The sequence below is a fragment of the Protopterus annectens genome, chromosome 2.part0 (genome assembly GCF_019279795.1).
Source record: "Protopterus annectens isolate FY-2018-M chromosome 2.part0, PAN1.0, whole genome shotgun sequence".
Lineage (NCBI taxonomy): Eukaryota > Metazoa > Chordata > Ceratodontiformes > Protopteridae > Protopterus > Protopterus annectens.
Genome location: NC_056728.1, coordinates 633,496,413 through 633,522,728, shown reverse-complemented (window position 1 = coordinate 633,522,728; position 26,316 = coordinate 633,496,413). Strand labels below are relative to the sequence as shown.

Genomic DNA, 26,316 nt, shown 5'->3' with positions numbered 1-26,316 from the left:
CTGGGGCAAAGCCTCCTGTGTGGAGATTGTGGGGGATTCCTACCTCATCAAAGAAAATGGTTCTTTAAAACCTGTTTCAATTCTGTTCAGCTTTAGGAAACCACTGTTTATAGTTTTGTGAGGCTGCAGATGGTAATGCCAGTTGTAGGTAGTCTTCTGTGGGCCCATTTTATTATTATTATGCAGCCAAGTGTCTAAAAAGGACTAATTTGCTTGTCTCTCAGCAGAACTGAGTATTGAGTTCTGTGAAGCTTAGTGTAGGGCAGTCTCTATCCAGTAGCATGGTCAGACACTGAAGCCTGGATGCAGTAAGTGAAAGAAGTATATTGATACAGAGAAAGGTCATAATTTGTTTTCCCAGCAGGTGGAGGTTGAGAGAGGCAGCTATGTGTAGGACTGAAATTCCAGTGTCATAGCCAAGGCTCTGCACTGTCTTTTTCTTTTTTGTATTAATTCTGCATCCTTAAGCTTGTCAGCGAGTCCTAAGTCTACCTCATCTTGGAAATGAATTCCAACTTGCAGTGTCTGAGGAATGAAATAAGATGTTACTTTGAGCTGACAGTAATGGGTTAATTATTCTATATGTGAGTCCATCAAGAACAATGATTTACTGTGGAGCTGACTGGTAAGAAAAGTTTTATTTGAATTTATATTTTATTTTTTACCACTGTTTTTCACTGTTTGTAGGAAGGAAGGGATAGCTTGTAGACCAGAAGATTTAGTTTGATTTATATTTTGTTGTTTTATCTTTAATTTTCAGTGTTGGTTGTTAGAAAGGGATAGGTTTTAGACAGGCAAGCTCTAGCCACCCCAAGAGGCCTAGTCAGCTGTAAATTCACACAGACTGCAGAGAGGATAATCCAGAGCTTATCTAAACAATCTTATTTTGGTTTGTGATTTATTGGTCTTTAATGTTAAAAAGCAGTGTGACTGCAAGTGATAGTGAGCAGAAGTGAGACATAAAGGAATTAACAGCTTTTGTCTGACGTTCGGAACTTGTACGGTCAAAACACCAACTTTACCATACTTACTTTAGTATTTAGTTGTATATTGCTTATAGGATCATAGGAAGTTACTAGAATAATGGCCCTGGGGCCCTTGAAAGCCTAGCCAAGAGTTTATCCCCAAAAAGTAACCTCAGTCAGCACCTGTCATCCCTGTCATTGAGGGACACAGTTGGAACCCCTGGGACAAATTTGTGGTTTCCCATCCACTCATCAAGATTGTACTTGAAGAGGGTCAGTGAGGTGCTTTGTTTGACATGTATGGGAAGTCTATTCCAGGGACGGGGCAACCTCTGGGAGACAAACCTGTCTCTCCAGCAAGTTTTGTTGATGTCGCATATAAGATTCAGGCCTTTCATGCGGGTAATGCATGTGGAGTTAGACTTACGGATATGGAGCATCTCTAGTAGGGCAGGGTCCGAGATTGCCTTGTAGGCGAGACACAGATCACCCCTTGAGCAATCTGTACGATACTGACTAGAGTGATAGTGATTTGAGCCTGTCCGCATAGGACAGGTGTTGGAGGCCAAGGATTCTCTTTGTGAGGTATTTCCGTGACCTTTCCAGTTGGTGCAGATGTTTGGAGAGGTACATACCAAATGGGGCATTATACTCAATTATTGGTCTAATGAGGGAGGAGTATAGAGAGGTAATAACCTCCTTTTTTCTGGATGCAATCCCTTTACTTATGAGATGAACCAAGTAAAAGGCTTTTCTGACCACTCCCACTACATGATGGTCAAATGTGAGGTTATCAACCTGAGTGCCCAGGTCTCTTACCACAGGTTGTATGCTTAGAGGGTTGCAGTTGGTGTGGTAATCAGTAGGGGCCATGTTTTTGCCGAATGTTATGATGATACATTTTTATGCATTTAGCTTGAGGCCATGACTTTGGCACCAATCATTAGTTGTTGTGAGACCCTCTTGCAGTACGTTAACATCATTTGGGGAGTCAATGATGGCACCCAACTTACAGTCATCCACCGACTTGGTCAGCCACTGGCCTTTTGTCTTTGCCTGGACCTCTGAGAAGTAGATGTCAAACAGTGGGGGTCCCAGGACAGATCCCTGGGGAACCACTAGTGACAAGTCTGCTGTTGGAGGTGCCTGTTTTGACTTTGAGAGTCCTGTCAGTGAGCCAGTTGGCAACCATGAAGAGAGAGATTTACCCAAAGCTGTGCTAGCTTTTCGATGATGCCTGAGTGGGGGATTGTGTCAAAGGCCTTGGCCAGGTCAAGGTAAGCTGTATGCACTGACTTTCCATCATCCAGGGCCTTAGTGACCATCTCAAAGAATCAACTAGGTTCAACAGGCAAGATCTGCTCTTGACGAATCCGAACTGGGTGGGATCAAGTGCTTGGAGATTGCCTATTCCCTTGTTTATGAGATCCATAATAATACGCACCATGGCTTTACAGATCAGACTTATCAAGCTAATGGGGCGATAGTTTCCAGGGTCAGTAGTGGCACCACCTTTGTGCAAGGGGATGACAATGACAGTTCTCCACTCTGCTGGAATGAAGCCTGTACTTAGGCTGTGGTAGAATAGGGTGCTTAATGGCAAAGCCAGTTCTTGGTGGAGATGGTGCAGAATATAGCCTGGGATACTATCAGGTTCCATGGAAACTGTATTCTTTGCCTTGCATAGGGCCTTTAGCACTTGATCTATGGAGATGTGAGGTGCAGGACAAGTATTGGGGATGTTGAAAGGGCCTTTGGGGGGACAGGGGGTGAAGTTTGCGCTTGAACCTATCTGCTAGCAGGTTGGCTAAGTCAGCAGGATTGGTGTAAGTGATACTGTTAAGTACTAATTCGGAACAAACCTGGGCTTTGCCATCAAGGTTCCTGACGTAACTGAAGGAGGCTTTGTGGTTTCCCTTTGTTTCAGAGGCTAGTTTTGAGTCATATTTGGCTTTGGAGGCTTTCACTAGTGATCTAATTTGCTTGTTGAGGCTGAGGAGGGAGTATTTACAATTTGGAATATGTTCGTTTTTACCCTTGAACAGCTTGTTGAGGCTGAGGAGGGAGTTTTTACAATGTGGAATATGTTCCTTTTTACCCTTGAACAGCAGTTTCTTCCTTTTGTTGTTAGAGGATGTCCACCAAACAGGTTTGTGTTTCCTTGAGGAGCAGGTTTTAGTTCTATTGGTTATGGCTGAGTCCATGCAGTTGTACAAGTGCTTGTATACTGCATTGGCGTACTGTTCAGCATAGTTGTCTGCATCCTCTGAGGTACCCGGTGGTGTGAAGCTACAGATACCCTCCCTTAGGAGGTTGTAGTCAGCTTTTGAGAATTTTTTTAGCATGATTATGGTTGGGGGGTTGGGTGGGATAGAAACTTCGAATGTGACAGTCCGATGATCTGATCTCACCAGGGAAAAACATACTATAGGAGTGGTGCAGTGGTTGCCCATGTTGGTGAGAACCAGAATATTATCTCCCCTTGTGGGGAATGAGACAAGCTGGTTTAGTGTATTAGACTTGATGAAGTCAAGGAATCGTTGAGCGAGTGCATTAGTGCAGGAATAGTTCACTCAGTCTATGGTGGGGTAGTTGAAGTCACCAAGGATCAGGGTGTTAGGGGGTACCTTAATGGAGTCAAATAGATCCAGGTAAGAAATGGGTATCCTGAGTCATTGAGGGGGGTCTGTAGCTAGCTATAACTTGGATGGGTACCTTGCCAATTGTCAATTGTACTGGGAGTAGTTCCAGTGCATCATGCTGGCAAACCAGTCTGGAAGTGTGCCTGTCCTTAATGGAGATAGAGACTCCACCGCCCTTACTCTTCCTGACCTCATTTTGGGGTCAGAATATGTAGAATGAGGTATAGCCTGGTAAGGTAGGGGTGCTGTCCTCAGCCCTGAACCAAGTTTCAGTAACCACACAGACATCGGCATCTTCCAGTGCAAGGTGAATCTTCAGTGAGTGCATTTAAAGGTTAAGGCTCCTAGCATTAAGCAGCATGGCCTTCAATTTGCTTTTTGACAGAACTTTTATGTTGGAAGATTTGTCTTTGAGACATTGCCTAAAAAAGGCACAATGGGGGAGGTGAGAGCCTTGGCCAGGGTCTGGAAACCCAATGGTAACAGGTGGAGGCCATCTCTGGCAAAACATCGAGGCCTGTCGACCATGTCATCCCAGGCAGACAGACACTGGATCCTCTTGGAATGACACCAGAAACTTGTATGGTTGCAAATTTAATACGCAATGAAAACAGTGAGATTAATAAGACTAATGGTGATGAAGATTATTCCTTTGTAACAATTGATAGAGCAGATATTAATGTATTAGAAGATTATGATTCTTCAGATCTGGTCAGAAAAGATATTCTTCTAATTGGAGATTCAGTTATTAGAGGAACATCGAATAGTGTTATGCATGCCAGGAGCAAAAATAGAAGATGTGAGGCAAGCCTTGGGGCTCCTGAATTTAAGGAAATATGGATCTGTTTTTATTCTTGTTTCTGCTATCTTTCTGGATCTTTCAGACGCCTTTGACACTGTGTCACATAATAAACTCTTAAATTCACTTTTTTTAATTTAATGTAAGCCACTCCACTCTTGCATGGTTCCAGGATTATTTAACTGGATAAAAACAGGCTGTTAAATGGCAAAATAACAACCTCCATACTGCCACCCTACATGCCACCTTGGTATAATATGCCGACAACTCCACCTTAATCTGTACAACTCCCTCACTCCAACAACTTCAAAAAATAACTCAGTAATCCTTCACAGCAGTGAAATCTTTGCTATCCAATGCACAGCTTATACTCAACCCTAATAAAACTAAGTTAATGCTGTTTGATCCCGCAGAATCCATAGACTCCATCCCAACATTTACAATAACTTCAACTAACAACATACTTGTTAACCTAAACAAAACGGACTTAGCCAAACTTAACTCTTGCTATAATAAAATAGCAAAGTTTACATCTGACTCAACTTACAGATCTCATCACTGTCTAGCTCTTAAGAGCTTTCATGGCTAGAATTGCTACTCCTTAACCAACTTACAATGGCCCATCAAATTCTTTACCAACCAGAAAAAAAAAACGCCATGTCTTAGTGACCTACTAAATTGTTACTCAAAAAAACGTTTACTTCGTTCCAGGAACAAAGCACTAATAAACATAACCAGAAGTAAGAACTCTGCTGGGGACTCCCTTTACTCTAATTGCATTGCAAAAACCTGGAATGCCTTGCCCCTAAACATAAAGTACACCGCCTGTAAACTGAATTCGAAAAAACTCCTCAAAACTCATTTATTTATTTCTTGGACATGCTCCTGTTCTGACCCAGGATGGCAACTAACATAAAAAGCCAGGAAAATAATACACACCTACCCATTTTTTAACTCACTTTTCTAAGTGCTGATATTTGTAATGTTTTTTATGTAACCTGTACATGTGCTGACTTGGTTACCTGCATGCTTAAACTTTGTTTCATCAACCTTGAAAAGCAGTCCCTGATACTCAGGAACTATAGCCCATCATGTGTTCTGAAATATTCTGTTTCTCCAACAAAGTTATATTATTCCAAGTTAGTTATCAGCTACTTTTGTTTTTATTGTATTAAGAGAAGCTTGCATTTTTGACATAATGTAATTCTGAGTTGTTCATTAGCTACTTCAGGTAATATTGTTTTAAGAGGAGCTTATCCTCACCTCATTCTGATTGTAATGTATTCTTGGTCATAGAAGTATATTCTCGATTTATTTGTAGTGTTTGTGGAGCTTTTCTCCCCGAGTTTCTACTGAAAATGGACTGTTTGTCTAGTTGGAATTTCCCGGTAAACAGATGTAAAATAAGTAAATAATAATGTTGGTAGAAATATGAGAGAGAAATATGAGTTGGCAGAGCCCCTCACTGACTCTCTTCAAGAGAAATCTGGACGAATGGATGCGTGATCGTAGGTTTACCCCGGGGGGTCATCTCTGTGTCATTGGTAGATAGAGGCACAGTAAACTAAATTTAATTGAAATTGTACACTTTTGTATCATTACATGGGGTGGCGAAAGCCACATACACTTTGGCTAGGCTTATAAATGCCCTAGGGCAGATAGCCTAGTACTATACTATGAAACTATAAATGATCTCATCCGCAAGGACTATTTGACTGTTAATAGGGAACTTACAGCCCTCTTAGATTGTATAGCTTGTGTTGGTGTTAGGACATATTTTTCACAAATCTCATATAGTAATGATAGTCAGGTCACCATGAATGAAAAGATTTTTTGGGTAAATATGTACATGGAAAAAATCTCCTGTTTTAAAAAATGGAAATATGTAGAGCATCCAAGCCTAGTTTTGGGCGTATGTGTTCAAACAGGATGGTGTGCATTTGTCAAAATCATGGAAGATAATTTTGCAGCAAATATTTTGCAATATTTGACAAACACTAGGCAATATTTTTGCCAGGTCAGTTCACAGATAGCAACATTTGATGCATCTGTGATGGTTGTTAATGCTAGGAGCATTAATAATAAAGGTTGATGTTATAGTTTGTGAAACATAATTAAAGAACAGTGACTGGAAACCAGTTCTGTCAGGGTATAAATGTTTTTACTGTAACAGACATTCTAACAAAAAAATCAGGTGGAGGTGTTATGATAGGGATTAAAGCTAATTGTAAGACCTGTGATTATTGCATGTTCAGTGATAACACCAGTATTATAAACTGTGTGTGACAATAAAAACAACCCTGGGACATATAACAATTGTTGGAATGTATAGACCACCAAAGTCAAGTGCTCATGACCTAGAGGAATTCATACATTTCTTGCATGAAACACAGGGGGGAAGAATAATATTAGCCGGGGACTTAAATTTACCAGAAACAGACTGGAATAATATTGATTCAACAACATTAATAAGGAAATGTTTCACAGCATATGTTGCTTCAGATTGTTAGGGAAAAAAACAACAACCAGGGATTAGAACATACTAGAAATTGTTTGTGTCCTTAAAGAAATTACTGTTACTTCAAGTCAAGTTTTACCATCATCGATGTGCAGTGATCATGGAGTTATAAAGTTAATTTGTTGCTAGATAATTCTGCCAAACTGAAATCTAAACCAATGCATAGAAGATTAATTACATATTACATGGAAGCAAAACAGTTTTGGATAACTAACTGGAGTGATGTGTTCATTGGAAAAACTGCAGATGGAATGTGGAAAGGTCTGAAAGAGAAATTATTTGAGTGGAAGAAATCAAAAAAATATTTAACATCAGGATCTTGGGTTACAACGTCAGGGGGATAAATTTCCATAAGAACAAGATACCTCATTAAGGTGAGAGAAAAAAAAATAAGAAATGGATGAAAAGTCAAACTACAACTGAAAACTGAAATAAACGAGCCTGACAAACAAATTAAGCATAATGTGAGACAAGATCAAGAAAAATTTGAAGGAAATTTATATAAAGCTATTGAGCATAGTAGAAAACCTTTTTAAAGGTTTACAAAATGTGGAAGGAGTAAAGACATACAAATTGATAAACTGTGTGCACATTCTACAATTTATTCTTAGACACAACGGATTATACATATATTTACAAAATCTTATGCAAAACAGTTTGGCTCCACAAAGGGGGTGATAAGTTGTCTTAGTGACATCTGGGTAACCTAAGATACTGGAATCAGATTACACTGAAAAAAAATACGCATACTGGATCCAAACAAAGTGCAGAGAGAAGACTGAATTAGTAATAATGACCTGAAAACACTGCAGCAAGAACTCACAGTGCCAATATATCTTATTATTTACTAGGCCATATAAATGTGGGGAGATTCCTCACAATTGGAGACATGCACTTATTAAACATGTCGTTAAGGGAAAGGGAAGCAGGACAAACCCAGAGTCATATAGACCCTTAAGTCTACTTTCCTGTTGTGGAAAAATAATGGAGAAGGTAATGTTGGATAAGCTATTGTCAGAACTGGATAGGTTGTGACTTGAAACCATATGTCAGCATGGGTCTACTTGATATGGTCGACATTTCATAATGTCGAAATTCATATGGCCGAGACCATATGATCGACATTTGAAATGTCGACCATACAAGTAAAACATAAAAAACAAAAAAAGTAACTTACCATGTGAGAGTGTTCAATCTCGCCGTTTGTTCTTACACACGGGTTCGGAGCCGATCCTCAGCTCCGAGTCGGCCGCATAGCAAAGCTTTGCATCTTAGAGAAGCTCGAGACCAGGCTATATCCCACAATCCTCCCTGCCATTACTCAGATCTAGTTTGCCGCTGCAACGGATCACATCAACGAGAGCTCGGACCAGAGAAAATTTTGTTATATTCAGATAAGATGGTTATATATTTTTACTTAAAAAGTTCTTATAGTTATTGGGAATTTAGTTTTTGATCATACTATAGTGTGTGTGTGTGTTATTGTAGTTAGTCCTGTCATTTTTTCATAGGTAATATATATATATATATATATATATATTTTTTTTGTTATACTTATAGCTAGTGTTTAAACTTTTTCACAGTAAAAGTGTCTTACTGCTGGTTATGTCTGAAAAAGCCAAATCCGGTTTTAAAAGATGTCAGTGTGGGCAGAAAATGTCCATCACTGACAACCACACTTCCTGCGTCTACTGTCTTGGCCCTCTCTACTTGCAAGAGGATTGCTCTATATGCCATTCCTTCAGTGGGAGGGTCATGGCAGATAGACGCAGGAAACTTATAGATAGGGGACTTCTTAAGCCTGCTTTCCAAGAGGCTTTGGACAAGTCGGACCAGGCCTCTAAGTCCTTGAAGGGGTCGAAGATGTCGGAGCCCATGTCATCGACTCCGAGTTCATCTTCGAAAGTTCGTTCGCCGGTTCCACAGACTACGGGGCCGAGCGTCGAACGTTTAGCTTTCACTGAGCCCCAGGTCTTGGTACTGGTGTCGGAGCTACCGCCACCTTCCATTCTTCGGTCGGTGCCATCTTCTGCCCCTTCGACCCGATCTTCCAGACCGTTATCCGATACAGATGTGGATCATGTCATGCAGAAACTTATGGAGAACACGGCCCTTTCCAAGTTGATTGCAGTTTCCTCCCAATTGGTGTTGAAACTAGAAGGCCTTCCTTTATCTCCAACAGGTCCTCCTTCGAGACCCATCCAGTCTTCGGAGCCGGGAGAGGATGAGCCGATGATAATGGAGCCCTCGGTGCCGAAACCATCCATTGCATGATTGACACCATTGACTTCGACTCCTTCGGAACCTATAGGTGAGTCGCGGAGTCAACGATCTCTCCTCGGTTCCGGGACCAAGAGTCGTACCGACCTTTCGGTGCCAACTCTCCCTCTTGGGGCCTCTGGGCCTCGGCGCAGATTGGCTTGGCTCCGTCCTCGGGGTCGAGGCCCACGGGCCCCATGTCTGGGATTCTTCCATGTTCTTTGGAACCGGAGGAGTCCTCGGCCCGAGGTTCAGGGGTTTTTGACCTTATGAGGAAAGTTTTGTCTACACAGACAACCACTTCATCGGAGGCGTCTCCTCCCTCCCCTAAGGAGCCGCTCTCTGTTTCTGTTCCCATGACACATCCAAAGCGTAGAGCACCATTGCCTCAGCCACCCCCAGAGGGTGCCCCCTGTTCCTCGGAGGCCTCACCGGAAGCCCCCTCCGATGAGGTTCCGAGGAAAAGACTGTGCAAGAGGAGGCACTTGGATTCCCCACAGGAATCTCTAACATCTGACACTGACTTGGATGAGGCAGAGGGGTCCCCAAAATCCCCCTCTGAGGATGTCTCATTTGCGGACATCTTGGAGATTTTAAAACAGAGGGGTGATTGGCAGTCCCTAGCCCCCACTGAGGACGAGTCAGTGTTGCTGAAGGCATTTGGTGCTCAACCTTCTTCCTCCTGGGTTACTCCGCCCTTCGATGAATTAATGGATTTAATTGCTCGAAGGGCGTGGGAGACACCGGACACAGTGGAACCGGTCCCTCGAAAATCAAGCAAGTTTATCACCGCTCCCCAGGACAAGACTTATCTCACCAAAGGAGTCCCGGTTGACGCTATGGTGGTGGCTGCAGCCACTAAAAAGGAGATGTCTGAGTCTTCCTCTTCTGTTCATCCTCCTAATAAGGATTCTAGGACTATGGACAGATATGGGAAGCGCGTTTTTAGTTCAGCGACTTTTTCCATGCGTTTGCTAAACTATTTGACACACTTTACACGTCTACAGAGGGATCTCATCAAGGAGCTGAGAGATACCCTCCAGGGTAACACAGATGCTGCTGTTTCAGATAAGGTAACAGCACAGCTTAACACCCTTACCTCCATAGTGAACTCATCCATGAGGCTCATCTCGTATGCGGCTGAAGGATCGAGTAGAGCCGCAGCTTCAGCGATTGCTCTACGAAGACAATCCTGGATGCGGCTGTGCTCATTTGCGGAAGCCTTCAAGTCTTCCTTCACGCCCCTTTGATGGTGCCACTCTTTTTGGGCCCAAAGTGAAAGAGACACTAACTCGGTGTGAGCAAGAAGGAAAGACTCTGTCTGCTGTCGGAGTCCGTTTTTCCGCTCCATCTAGACCGTACCCCAAAGGGCAACGAGGCGGAAAAATGTGGTTCCGTAAAACTCAGGGATCTTTCCAGGCCACACAGAGTGACCCCCCCCAGAGGCAGAGGGGGGGGGCAGAAATGGAAGACGTCGCCCCAGCGGCAGAGGGGGTCCGCAGAACCAAGGCGACAGGGATCCTATCCCTGGTAAGCCTTTCCAGCACTCCTGAACAGGGGCCCGACTGTCCTGCTCTGGAGGTAGTTGGGGGTCGCTTGGCTTTATACCCACAGGCCTGGCTAACTCACACCTCAGACTCTTGGGTAAAAAGCATTGTAACCAGAGGATACAAAATCCCCTTCATGTCAACTCCACCCCAACAAAGAAGGTTTCCAGATGTGCCACCCCATCTGCGAGGCCCAGCAGCAATAGAAATTTCAAAGCTGCTCGAAAAGAGTCATTCAGCCAGTCCCGGCAAACCAAAAAGGATCCGGAACTTACTCAAGGTTCTTTTTAGTTCCAAAAAAGACAGGGGACTGGAGACCGATTTTGGATGTCAGCAATCTCAATACCTTCGTGAAGAAGGAAAGGTTCCAGATGGTCACGCTTCAATCGATCCTTCCATTTTTGCAGAAGGACGACTGGATATGCTCGATAGATCTCAAGGACGCGTACTACCACATCAAGATGGCCAGACCGTCCAGAGATCAACTGCGCTTCCAGCTGGGAGCCAGTCACTTTCAATTTCGAGCCCTGCCCTTTGGGCTCACCTCAGCCCCCAGGGTATTCACCAAATGCATGGCAGTGGTAGCGTCTCACTTGAGATGTCTAGGATTCTGGGTGTTTCCCTATCTGGACGACTGGCTCCTCACCGCCACCACCGAGCGTCGCCTCATACAAGCCAGAGACTATACAGTCAACCTTTGTTCCCACCTAGGGATTTCCATAAACTTCGAAAAATCTGCCTTACTGCCCTCACAGCATATTTCATTCATCGGAGCAGACCTAGATACGCGCTTAACACTGGTAAAGCTCCCTCCAATAAGGGCTTCATCCCTCAAGGAACAGGTTCTTCTTCTACTGCAAAGCAGGAAAGCCCCGGCCAAACTAGTGTTGAAGGTTTTGGGACTCATGGCAGCATCCCTGATTGCAGTTCCTATGGGGAGATTGCACATGAGGCTCCTCCAATGGCTGCTGTTCATGCAGTGGTCGTTCCAGCAGTTACCCCTAGAGCACGAGATTCTGATAACAGATTCTTGCAAGCGAGACCTCTCATGGTGGGTGTACAGTCAGGATCTCACTATGGGTCGTCCATTTGTTCTACCGAATCCGATGGCCACGATAACCACGGACGCTTCCCTGATAGGGTGGGGGGGACTATTTCAGGGAAGAACAGTCCAAGGGGAATGGTCCAACATGGAGTACAACCTGCACATAAATGGTCTGGAAATGAGGGCGGTGTTCCTGGTGTTGCAACACTTTCAAACCCTTCTACCTCTAGGAACAGTAGCAGTTCAGACAGACAGCATGTCTGTAGTCTGGTACATAAACAAACAGGGGGGAACCAGATCTTACCCATTATGCAGAGAGGCCATGAGAATTTGGCAATGGGCAGAGTCCACGGGTCGCTTTCTGATAGCAATGCACATCCCGGGGTCATCCAACGTCATTGCGGACAGGTTGAGCAGAGCCATCCTGTTACCTCACGAGTGGTCCCTCAAGCTACAGGTGGCGGAAAGAATTTTCCGCAGATGGGGCCAGCCTTGCTGCGATCTATTTGCCTCCCCGATGAATACCAAATGCAGAAGCTATTTTGCCCTTCTACCCTCCAGGGGATGTCCCCAGGGACACACTGATACACGATTGGCCCCGGGTCTCCTATATGCATTTCCACCTACCCCCTTGATTCCCAAATTTCTTCAGAAAGCCAGGAACCTGGAAAGGACAATTATATTCATAGCCCCATTCTGGCCTCGACAGATATGGTTCCCCTTTCTTCGAGCCCATCAAACAGAGGAACCGTGGATCCTGGACCCAGTACCAGATCTACTGACACATTCGTCGGGAGTTCCTCACCCGTCTCTTCTATCCCTCAAACTAGCAGCTTGGCTGCTCCACTTCCCTGCCTAGCCAGGTCTGATCTACTTTCTCCGGCAGTTCAATGCATTTTGGTTGCCTCTCATAAGGCTTCCACTACAAAACTCTACAGGAGTAAATGGAAACGCTTTGTGTACTGGGCATCTAGCCAACACTTGGACCCCCTGGTAGCTCCTTTACATAAAGTTCTAGAATTTCTATCCATCCTTTTTCACAAAGGAGCCTCTACTTCCACACTAAGAGTACAGTTGGCGGCCATATCCAACTTCCATGTTGGTGAGGACGGTTCTTCTATTATGTCCCACAGGCTTTGTAAGGCTTTTATGAAAGGTTCCTTCCATCTTCGACCGCCCGTCAGAGACCCTTTATTCCCATGGAATTTGAATTTGTTACTGTTGCAACTAATGTTGCCACCCTTCGAACCAGCCTCTTCTTGCCTCCTGAAGTTTTTGTCGTGGAAGACACTTTTTCTTGTAGCTGTTACTTCAGCTCGAAGAGTTTCAGAGCTGCAAGCACTATCAGTCAAACCACCTTACTTAATTTTCCACCCAGATAGAGTTTCCTTACGAACAAACCCGTCTTTCCTTCCTAAGGTATGTTCTGTCATAAATATTAATCAGTCCATTGAACTCCCTACCTTTTTCAAAAACCATACCAGCAAGTTGGAATATATATGCTGCACAAGTTAGATGTCCACAGACAGCTAAGATTTTATTTGGACAGGACTAAAGATTACAGAAAAACAGATCAACTTTTTGTCATGTTTGCAGACAATAAAAAGGCAGTTACAAAACGTACACTTTCTAAATGGCTTACTGATTGTATAGCTTTTGTATATTCTAAGTCGAATCAGGCCTTGCCCACCAAACCTAAGGGCCATTCTACTAGATCCGTTTCTACTTCCTTGGCTCATGCAGCTCGTCTGCCATTGGACACGATTTGTGCAGCAGCCACGTGGTCTATACCACATACTTTCATCGCTCATTATAGGGTTGACAAAGCCTCCAAAGACAGGACATCCTTTGGTTCCACTGTGCTTAGGAACGTTCTTCCATGAGTCACTCGGGGTGACGGAGCTAGGGACGCTACCCGTGTGTAAGAACAAACGGCGAGATTGAACACTCTCACATAAAGAAGTTATGTTCTTACCATAACGTTCCATGTGGAGTGTTCATCTTGCCTTTGTTCTTACATTCCTCCTTCCCTCCCTCACGTGTTTGGAAGAGCAGTAGGACTAGAGTCTGGTCCACATGCCTTAACCTCTTCCGGGTATATTGTCTCTTACCTCATGGGGTATATTTCGCTACCCTTTAGTTAATTTGTCAGTGAGATAGTGTCTCTGATTTTTTGTGGCTGTGTGTAGCCTTAGCACCTGAGGTTTATGGTTGGTCTGGTTTGCTTGCAAACTAGATCTGAGTAATGGCAGGGAGGATTGTGGGATATAGCCTGGTCTCGAGCTTCTCTAAGATGCAAAGCTTTGCTATGCGGCCGACTCGGAGCCGAGGATCGGCTCCGAACCCATGTGTAAGAACAAAGGCGAGATGAACACTCCACATGGAATGTTATGGTAAGAACATAACTTCTTTTTAACGCTGCTAGCAGGGGGCTTCACCTCCCTGCACCCCCCCCCTGTGGGGTGCTCCGCCCTCCACCCCCCACCCCTGGAACTTAAATATACCATCTCCGAGATCACACTACAGTGCGGAAGTGGAAATCTTTCCATTCCGCACTGTAGGGAGATGCCGGTTCCCCATGGTCGACATTTCAAATGTCGATCATATGGTCTCGGCCATATGAATGTTGACATTGTGAAATGGTGACCATTCGAAGGGGACCTGTCAGCATACATATGTTGAAAATAGAACAGGTGGTAATAGATCTATAACAATATAATAACAGCTGTGAATGAAAAATTGTGCTGCGATGTAATATATATAGATTTAACTTCAGCATTTGACAGGGTCATGCACCAAACACTGATCAGTAAATTAGAACAACTAGGTATTGATGTACTGTTGATAAAATGGATAGCTGTATGGCTTTCAAATAGGACATGGCAGGTATCATACATCAAGTGGATAGGTGAAATCCTTGGTTACAATCAGGGTTTCCGAGATTGTATCTTTCAGACTTAACTTTTTCATCCGAGGTGTTCTACAGTCTATATGCAGATGACCTGAAATTGGGTAAACTAATTACGTGTTACAGATAAGGCATGTCTACAAAAGAAGTTGAGCTTTGGGATACATAAGTTAAAAGGTGAATATGTAATACAGCACACAATGATTGAAATTGTAGACTCATTTAAGGATATGGGTTGATCCAGGTTTGAATTTTTCTAATCATATCAACCAGTTGGTTAATGATAGTTATAGAACTATAGGTTGTATAAAAAGATTTATAAAGTCTAGGAAATCAGAAATGATGAAGTCTTTGTTTGTTAGTTACATTAGACCCAAACTAGAGTGTGGAATAACAGGTCTATATTGCTTTGTCGAATGCTCACTTCAGCAAACGTCTTTTCAATGAACAAAAAACAGAAAACGTTTTATTTAAGTGAACATTCACATCCACTAATGGTTTACCCAGGAAATAGAGTTACTTGGCCAACACTTCAAATTCACACACACCACAGTATATCAAATCCATCCAGGTGGGGGCTGTTCCCCCCATACCCCCTACTTATATACACAGTACCAACTCTGAGATTGCACGACTGTGAGGAAAAGGGCAAATTTCTGAACTTGGCCAACTAACTCCATTCCCTGGGTAAACTATTCACAGACGTGAATGTTCTCTTAAATGAACGTTCCCTGTTTTGTGTTCATTGAAGAGATGTCTACTGAAGTGAACATTTGACAAAGTAATATAGACCCGGAATAACAATTTGGAAACATTATAAGAAAACAACTATGAGTAAACTAGAAAGAGCACAGCGGAAATATACCAAAGACATCAGTGGACGTGAACATTTAAGTTATTATGAAAGACTGAAATATCTGAACTTTTACAATGTCTCTTCTATATATCTAAAAGGAAATCATATTCAGGTATATAGGGCATTTAGAGACAACTACCTCTGGGAATGTTTAGGATTATCTAGAAGTAGTAGAAAATAATCAACCTATGTAGAAGATTCTATAGGAATGGAAAGTGTACTAATTGGTTCTCTGAGAGAGTAGCTGATGCATGGAACAGACTACCAAATTACATTAAAGCAAATACTAGTTTATATATTTTTAAGAACAGCTTGGACACTTATTTTGGGAACAAGTGTTTTGGTATATTGGCAAGCTAGAAGTGCATTAATATCTGTGCTTCAAATATTTGTATGCATGTATGTATGCATGTAAGGAATTACTCAGGACTCTGGCATGTCAAGAAGAAGAGGAAATAGGTGGAGATGAAGAAGAATGGCAATGCCACAAAACAGCATGTGTGAGGACTACAGGACAGATATATAGCTGAGCCAGGGATGGAAAAAAGGTACAGAAGGAAAGCTGCCGGTGGAATGCAGAAGTCCAGGAAGTTATCAAAAGAAAGAAGGAGTGTAGAAAAAAAGTGGGAGATAGAAAAGATGGAGTGAGCTAGGAAGGAATACTGGTTGGCTAACAAAAAGGCTAAGAGGGCAGTTGCAATAACAAAGGACAAGGCATCAGAGGTACTTTACCATCTTCCAGAAAGCAAGTCAGTAGATGGCACAAAGAAACTATATCAGGTTGTAAGGTAAAGACAGTAAGATAAAGAAAATGTTCAGACAACCTTCATAATGGATGCCAGCAACAACCAGCTCACCAGTCTACAGGACATCAAAGGCAGATGGAAGGGGTACGTCCAGCAGCTTCTGAATGAAGAAAACCCCACAGAAGCTGTACTGCCTCAGACGCAGGCTGTGATGAGAGAAGAAGATGAGCCCACCATATAAGACGTAAAAACAGCACTGAGGAAAATTAAGTCAAGAAACAGGAAGCTCAGATGAGGTCATAGCAGGTATGTTAAAGATGCTGGGTGAGATGGGGGAGAAATGGCTCCTGTGGGTACTCATAGCATTGTGGAGAGAAAGGCATATCCCAAGGGATGGCTTGCACCTGTCACCACTGGGCTTCCGGATACTGGCCAAGGCTCTTGCCACCCCCATAGTGCCTTTTTTAGGCAATGCTCAAAAGACAAATCAACCTCCATAAAAAACAAAAATGGAAAAAAATTAAGGGTAATGCTGCTTAACGCCAGAAGTCTAAATCTCAAGATGCAGGCACTCGAAGCACTTCTCAGTATGGAGAACATCGATGTCTGTGCAGTAACTGAAACCTGGTTCAAGACTCCTGAGAGCACTCCAGCTACCAGGCTATACCTCATATCATGCGTTTGCCTCAAGTTCCAGGCCGAACCACAAAGGAGGGTGTCCATTTTCATAAAGGACACCTACACCTCTCGATTGGTGGCTACCCATGAAGCATCAGAAACCATACAAGTTTTACTCACCATAGGCAAAACTGCCATACAACTGGTGGCATGTTATAGAACACCCTCCCAATCCCAGGAATCCCATCAAGCATTCCTGAAAACACTGGAGGATATGAATGTCACACCAAACACCATCATATTGGGTGACTTCAACTACTAACATAGACTGGGCCCACTATTCTAGCCCTAACACCCTAGCCCAAAGATTCCTGGAATTCATTAACTCAAATGCTATGGAGCAACTGGTCACTTCTCCTACGAGGAGAGATAATATACTTGACCTGGTTATCACAAACATGGGGTCCAAATGCTCCGCACCGGATATAAACCCCTCACTAGTAAGATCTGATCATAAACTGATCACGTTGGATGTACATATCCCACCCCACCCCCAGAACAAAAGACTACAGTGAAAAACTTTTCAAAAGCTGACTTTGCGCTCCTTAAGTCAGAAATGATATCCTTTAAGCCTACTGGGTTAATGGAAACCACATCCCAAAATGCTGAATCTTTCACAAAAGCCTTCTACGGACATCTCCAAGAATGCATGGATCAAGCAATCCCAACTAAAACCAAGACCCTCTCCACCAAGGGAAAACGCCCGGTTTGGTGGACCCCGGCCATAAACAAACTGTACAACAAAAGAAGGAAGCTACTGCAGGACAAAGCTAAATCCCACAAAGGAAAGGCTTCCCTGATCAGCACAAGTAAAAAACTACGTTCTCTCATAAAAACATCTAAAGCAAACTTTGAGAAAAAGATTGCCAAGGATACCAAAGACAATCACAAGGCCTTCTTCAATTATGTCAGAACCTTGGGAGGAAATTCTCAGATATGCTCTGAGTTAGTACACAACGACAAAAAATTCACTGACCCTACCGACAGTGCCAATATTCTGGCAGATAGGTTCAGTGCAAACTTCTCCCCTCCCTCACCCCCTAAAGATGAAGTAATTATCCCTGCTGAATGTAACCTACCTGTCATCACAGACATACAGGTGAAATCAGCACTCAACAAAGCAAAAACACAGCATCTATGGGACCCGATGGTATCCCCGGTTGCGTGTTACGTGAACTTCAAGATGAACTAAACCCGCACCTAAGAACGCTATTCAATCTTAGCCTCACTACAGGATATGTACCTGAACACTGGCGCACAGCAACAGTGGTCCCACTCCACAAAGGGGGAAATTCTACTGACCCTGGTAACTACCGCCCCATAAGTCTGGCCAGCCTGGTCTGCAAGGCTATGGAAAGAATCAGCATGGAACTCATAAATGGCGACATTGGGGATCTGCAGACCCTTGATCCCACCCAGTTCGGTTTTGTAAAAGGCAGATCCTGCCTCTTAAACCTGGTTGACTTCTTCGAGACAGTCACTAGTGCCATCGACGAGGGCAAGGCTGTCCACACTGCCTACTTGGACTTGGCTAAAGCCTTTGACACGATACCACACTCTGGCATCATAGACAAGCTCAGCAGCCTAAATGTAAATCCATATGTCACAAGATGGGTAGCAAACTGGCTAAAAAACAGAACCCATAAGGTCAAAATTGCTGGAGCCATGTCAGACTCAAAACCAGTCACGAGTGGTGTCCCACAGGGCTCAGTCTTGGGACCACTCTTATTCGGCATTTACTTCTCAGATGTGAAAGCAAATATGGGAGGATTATGGCTGACAAAGTTTGCAGATGACTGCAAACTGGGTGCCATAGTTGATTCACCTGCTGACACACACATCCTACAGAAAGGTCTCACTGAAACGGACAACTGGTGCGGAATCATGGCCTCAAACTTAACGCCAAAAATGTATAGTCATCCCCTTTGGGAAAAACAAAGTACCCACAAATTATCACGTAGACAATAACCCACTGAATACGGAAGAAGTAATCAGAGACCTGGGGACTCAAGTCGATAGTGACCTCTCCTTTGACAACCATGTTGCCAAAGTGGTCAGAAAGACATTCTACCTTGCCCATCTCATCATGAAGGGATTCTCATCCAGATCAAAGGAGGTCATTGTACCTCTATATTCCTCCCTTGTCAGGCCCATGATTGAATATAATGCTCCATTTGGGATGTATCTCACCGGCACATGCAACAACTGGAAAGACCCCAGAAGTACCTTACCAAGAGGATCATAGGTCTCAAACATGTGCCTTATCCAGCTAGATTAAAGAAACTCCAGCTCTATTCAGTAGCATACCGCCTGCTCAGAGGTGATTTGTGCCTAACATATAGGGCCATGTCCAACCAAGAACTGATGGACATGCTCCATCTCAAAAAATCCAAATCCACCAGAACCACGCCGAGCTAAAGATTTCAACCTCTGCACAAATATGAATAGGACATGCTGGAGGGATAGATTCATAACACAGAGGTTACCCATACTCTGGAACAAAATCCCAGTTCATGTGAGACAGAGCCCTTCATTGGCACTGTTCAAGAAAAATCTTGATGCATGGATGGGAGATCGCAAGTTTACCCCGGGAGTCACCTCAGTGTCACTACTAGACAGAGGTATAGTTTACTAAATAATGGGGTCCCACATGTGTCACTACTAGAGAGGCGCAACTATATAATACGGGGTGGCGGAAGCCACATCACTGTTGGCTAGGCTTATAAATGCCCCCGGGCAGATAGCCTAGTACACTACTATGAAACTATGAAACTATATGACTGGAGAATAAACATACTAGTGCCATTGTTCAAAGAACAAAGGGGACATTCACAACTGTGGACAGTACAGAGGTATTGCACTGCTCTCGGCATGAAAGGTCTGGAGACGGCCATTGATAAATGAATATGCAGAGTGGTAGAAAGTAAGATGAGAGATGAGCAATTTGTCTTCAGATCAGGATGGAACCAACTGACTCGATGTTTTCAGTAAGAGAGAGAGAGAGTTGAGAAGAAGCTAGAGATAAGGAAAAAGTCCAACTGGGCATTCCTAGATGTGGGGAAGCATATGACAACATCCCAAGAAAGCTAATTTGGGCAGTTTTGCAGTGCTTATAAGTCCAAGAAACATTGGAAGAATTACAATGACTGTATAAAAGATTATAGGTGATGTATAATGTTTACAACTGAAATATGCAGATATGGTTTGTTTTCATTTGTATAAATGTATGATTGGCTTGTGTCATAAGTGATAATTCAGTGTTTCTTCTTAAAAAAAGAGAAGATAATGACCGTGTCCCCTAAGCCTACCACCACATAAAGCTCTAAATCTTGACAGAGCTATTAAGTTAAATGTAGAATGACCGTAATAGCTTCTGACATCCCCTCAATACAGGGGCACAGGGAGAACTTGTCAGAAATGCAGGGATTGACTTTTTCACTGGTGCTATCTTCATCCTTAGCTCAGTCACAGGTTTTCTTTACTTCAACTGCTCTCATTCTGAGACACCTGGTGCTGCAGCCAGGTGTGGTCTGTCCAGTGACCAGTGCTCCAGCATCTTGTTTTCTGAGGCTCTACAAAGCAATGCCACTGCTGTAGAACAGAGTGTGTGCTGTAACCTTTAGAAGCATTTCAAAGTGATCTTACGCTTCCATTTCTGGCCAAAGTCTCAATAATTAAAATGAACATACTACCTAGGCTAATGTATATATTTATGACATCACAAATACCTATACATAATAAATTCTTTAAATAAATTCTTACCTCCCTAGCAAACCCCCCCCCCCCCAAGAACAAAGGGGGTCTGAACCTACCAGATTTTAAAACTTATTACTCTATTATCCACATTAACAGAATACTGAGAATAACAGAGTATAATCTGTCAGCAAAAATTTGATCACTGCCATGGGTAATAATATACTACAGATACATCAACTCACTAGGCATCAATCCCAGAGTACTTCCCTTTTTGAACAAAAGAGATCTACAAGCACACAAAATTATAGACCCTCTAAAACATTCTATAAAAAAACACAAAAACTATTTCATTCCTTAAACCTGGGACACGCTCTGATAACATTACAACCCCTCCATAAAAATCCTAATTTAAAAATAAATAACAAGATGCTAGATTTAGATTCCTTTCCCCGATTAAAAAAGAAGAATACACAATATGTACCCACTACGTAATTGTACTATCCAAGAAATGAGAAATAATCTGAATCTACCTAAGTCTTACATCATAATGCTTAGACAAATCAAAGAGATGTGTTCCAGTTACCTCCAAAACCTTACCATACCCAATAGTGACATGGAAAAATGCACTCTGCTGTGGGAGACTATCCTCATGACAAAAAAAACTGTAACAAACTCATACAAAATGATAGGGGAAATCAAATTCCAGAAAGACCTCCTTTTCTCTTACTATTGGAGGAAAATGCAGCTATCTTTGGACGACCACCAGATACAAAATGCAATTAACCTAACACTGAAAAGCATACCCTTTAAAAACTGTTGTACACACAGCTTATGATAAATAAAATGCATATTTCACACCTGCATTACTACATAAATTCACTGCAATAAAATCACTATACTGTCCACACTGCAGGATCAGATAGCAAATTTAATGCATATATTTTGGAGTTGCAAATCCGTCTATAAACTCTGGAATTCACTGAAATTGCAATTACAAAAAGTGGGATATCAATCATCAACACTTACATGGGAATTTACCATATTACATATTCGCCCATCTAACTTCTCAGTAAAACAAGCAAACTCACCACTTTTAACGGTATTCTCATTAATGAAACTATATATAGCCCTCAAATGGATAGACTCTATGAACATCTCTTGGGAGGGTTTTAAGAAAGTGGCTATTAATTACCTATTAGCTCACAAAATAGTAATGGATAAAAGAAACAAAAACAGCAAAACTCGAGCAACTTGGGAACAAACCTTTAATGTCATACTAGTGTAAAACATCATGCACACTATAGAGTAACGTGTTATAAGGGAACCTAGCAATATACCCACAAGCTCACAATAAAATATGGTATTGCAAACATTAATGTATGGGTTGTCTTTATATTGTTTAAACTTGTTTGAGAAAGCATCTATGTATATAGTGTAATTAGGTTTGTTATATGACCTTCATGTTTCTATATTGACTACAATGTATAACTTTCTCTTATGGTCATGTTGTAAATATGAAAATTTTTGTGTCTTTTATAAATGCAAAATGAAAATAAAAATTATTGAAAAAAAAAAAGCATTTCAAAGTGGGGGCACATGCCTATAAATAGAGAGCACGTGCAGGCAGCAGTGCCATTTTGAGAGAACAGCCAGTGTTAACATGTATGAGTGCAGTAGTGAGTCTGTTTATGTTTATTAAAGTTTAAATTACCAAGCCTCAATCCTGATGTGTTTTTATCTAGTAAAACTGCTTGAACTGAATCCACAACTGTTTGTCTGTCTTATCCTGACCGGACGAGTGACATAGTGTCAGAACAGGGATAGAGAGTGCAACTTCAAGCCCTGAGATGCAGAGTTAACGGTGAAGGTACATTGAGCAGGTTGGGTGATACAGTGTTAAAATGATTAAAAAAGGCCAGAAACGAACTTCATAAATAATTTATTTTGTAAAGAAAATGATATGAAGCATTCGCAAAGCACAAAAAGCATTATTAATCAAATGAGTAGCATAAAACACATTATTAATCAAACGAAAGGCACAAAACACATTATTGATTAAACAAAATATTCGAAACCACAATATTTGATAGAATTTTCAGAAATACTTATGAGAGGTTCAGAGTTACTTCTGATTTACATAATGAGCATGTTTAAAGTAAAACAAGCACAAGAAAAGTATAACAGTTAAAAATAGAAATAATTAGCCCTCCATTACCCACTTTAAAAACAGCCGAAATAATACTCACTAAAATACACCTGAACAACAAAAAAAATTATTAACCTAATTGTTTGCTACCTTCCAGCAGGCAGTAATTCTGACATAGTAGAAAACCTGCTCAGCTGGTCATCTATGTCACTTCCACAAGAGACCATGTTACTAGGAGATTTTAATATCGGTCTTGCAAACTTGCAATTCCTCTAAACCTACTAACTTCTTAAACTTCTGTGTCTCCTCTAAACCTACTAACTTCTTAAACCTCTGCGGGTTCTCTCAGCTTATCCGTCACCCAACCAGAGTCGATAAAACTACAAAAAGGGGATCGATACTCAATTGGATCTTGTCAAACAGGCCAAACAACATCAGTAAAATCAGCTATCTTCTCGACAGCCTTAGTGACCCCCTGTCAACCTATCTAATCAGAAGTCAAACCCATATAGTAAAATTTACCGTCTGCCAACAGATAAGAAGTAAAAAAATACTTCAACCCCAATAGCTTTACTACTGCTCTATCAAGTTGTAACTGGCACCCCTTAAAAACACTTAACTTGGATGATGCTGTATCATATTTTAACACAACCTTCCTCTTAATACTAGACCACCATGCACCCCCCAGAAACAGTTGAATCAAATCTAACTATGCCCCCTGGTTATCCAAGGAGACTAGATCACTACTACATAACAGGGACAAAGCCTGGACAAAATGGAAAAAGACAGGTACCAATACTGACAAACAAAAATATCTCGAGCTCAAGAATAAAGCTAAGAAACTAGTAAAGACTGATAAAACAAACTATTACCACCACTAAAACCAATATCAGAACAGTCATAAAACTTTTGGACAGCCATAAACAATCTGCTCTGTCCGGGTAAAGGTAGCACACCTACTCCTGTTAATTCAGACAACTCAACAAACATAGCAACCCAGTTCAACAAATCCTTCATCAAACCACCCAACCTCAGTACCACTGACCTTAGCTTCTCACTGCAACCTGTTCCAGTCTCTACTATCAAAAAAATGCTTACAGAACTTAAACCTACAGCCCGCTCTGCAGACAGTCTACCAGCTGAATTCCTAAAGATTGCTGCTAATGCTATTGCATATCCCATAACTATCCTCATTAATCACTCTATAACTGAAAGTTTAGTTCCTCACCTCTGGAAAATTGCCTACATCACCCCACTCCACAAAGGAGGTAACTCCAAAGAACAAACCAACTATCGACCAATTGCCATACTCTCTCCATTATCCAAAATCCGTGAAAGATGTGTACATACACAAATCTTAACTTTCCTAAACTTTCATAATCTAACTAAAACACAACATGGCTTCAGACCTTCACACAGCACCACTACAGCTCTTATGTCCTTCACACACGCAGTCAATAAACACAGAAACAATGGTAGCTATGTCTCAACCATATTCTTAGACCTCTCCAAGGCCTTTCATATGGTAAACCATGAAAAAATCATCGACACACTTTCAGATTTAAATCTGAGCCCATCCACCACTTCCTGGTTTAAAAATGATCTAACAGGCAGACAACAGGCAGTCAGATGGCAACAGGAACTCTCCTCACTACTACCAGTCTCACTAGGGGTCCCACAAGGTTCAGTCCTTGGGCCACTACTATTTTCTATCTTTACCAACAAACTTACACACAGCCACACTCCATGCATCCATAATACAATACGCAGATGATTACACTCTCATCTGCGCCTCTCCCTCCCCTTAGACCCTCCACCACCAAACACAATCCTCTTTTTGTGCTGTTGAGCATTGGTTCTCAGATTCACATCTAATACTAAACCCCAATAAGACTCAGTTTATTATTTTCCCACCAACACAACACCCCTCCCATACTATTAACTTTAATATTACCTCCAGTAACAACACAGTCATGTCACCAGTCACTCAGACAAAACTGCATGGGGTTATCATAGACAGCCAGCTGAAATTTTACATACATATATCCACCACCACAAAAAAGTGCATGAAAAACTTGCCATGCTATACAGAAACAAACAGTTTCTAACCGACTCCACATGAGCCAGCATTGCACGTACCTACCTTATTTCCACACTCTTATATGCATCACCAATATTCACCAATCTCAGAAAATCAGACCTTGTCATTCTTCAAACCTGCTATAATAAAATTGCCAAATTTGCAACAAATATGCCCTATCGAACACATCACTGCACTCCTCTAAAACCTCTTGATTGGCAGGAACTTCCCATCCTCATTCTTTGTAACCAACTTATAACAACCCACAAACTTCTTCACTGCCCTGACAAAATCCCTGCTCTACAAAACCTACTTCACCCAAGCACCAAAGCTAGAGTTCTGCGATCAAAGCAGAAACTCCTACTAGAGGTAACAAAAGCCAATAATTCTGCCAGCTGTTCCCTCTACAGCAACTCTGTTGCTAAGCAGTGGAACAGCTTCCCCCCAACATCACAGCTATAACTACCCTCACCCCTTCAAAAAAGCCATAAAATACCATCTTCAGCATTTTGGTTATGTAACTGTGACAACCCAGACTAATCTCCTATTAGTACTTACAGCCTACCGATACATCTCTCTCTCTAGTTATTTCCCACCCCACTACTTCACCTTCCTTGCTATACTTCCCCATCATCATTTCCCCTGTTACATCTCTGTGCTTCTCCCTATAAGTATCCTCTTCCTTTCCTATATCCAACTGACTTTATGCACAGCCCACCTACTAATACTATCATTATTTACACCCTTAGCATTTTTCGTCTTCCTGTATATGTCTGCAACCTTCCTGCTTTTTTACCCTACCTTTAGACCTTGACCACCTACTACTCTCTAGCAACCCCTCCACTTTCAAGTTATTATTTCCCTATCTATTCCTATCCTCTCTCCCCTATGCTCAGAATCCTTCCTATCCAATCTCATATTTCATCCTACCAGCTATTTTATAATGTATATATATCCCAACTACTCTGAAGTATTTGATGTCTAAACTCTTTCTTTGTAAAATATTATTTTTCAACAGCATTGTTAATAGATAAAATGTATGGATACTATATATGATTGCATGTAATCTAACTGCATATCAACTGTCTAATGTAATATTTTACTGTGTACATGGAGCTTTTCTCCCCAGGCCTCTACTGAAAAAGAACATGTGCCTAGTCAGACGTTCCCGGTTAACAAATGTAAAATAAATAAGAGGTCAAGTGGGCATAACAAGTACAGTAAAAGGGCAAAATAAGCATAAAAAAGCAAGGCCACTGCATATCTTCTAGTAAACAACCAAGTTTTGACACAAGCTACTATTTCGCATTGACCAAAGCTATTCAAAGTATAACTAGAGTTGTTCGAAGTACCTCAAGTGTGTGCAAAGTGTTTGCAGTGTGTGCTTTATTATAGTACAGTTATTTCAAAGAGTTTAGTGTGTGCAAAGTA

General features: G+C 42.0%; 1 protein-coding gene across 1 annotated transcript in view; it reads left to right on the top strand.

Annotated features, from left to right (window-relative positions):
- TSTD2 (thiosulfate sulfurtransferase like domain containing 2) overlaps positions 1–26,316 on the top strand; it is a 529,591-nt gene that overhangs the window by 365,645 nt on the left and 137,630 nt on the right. The window lies entirely within an intron of this gene.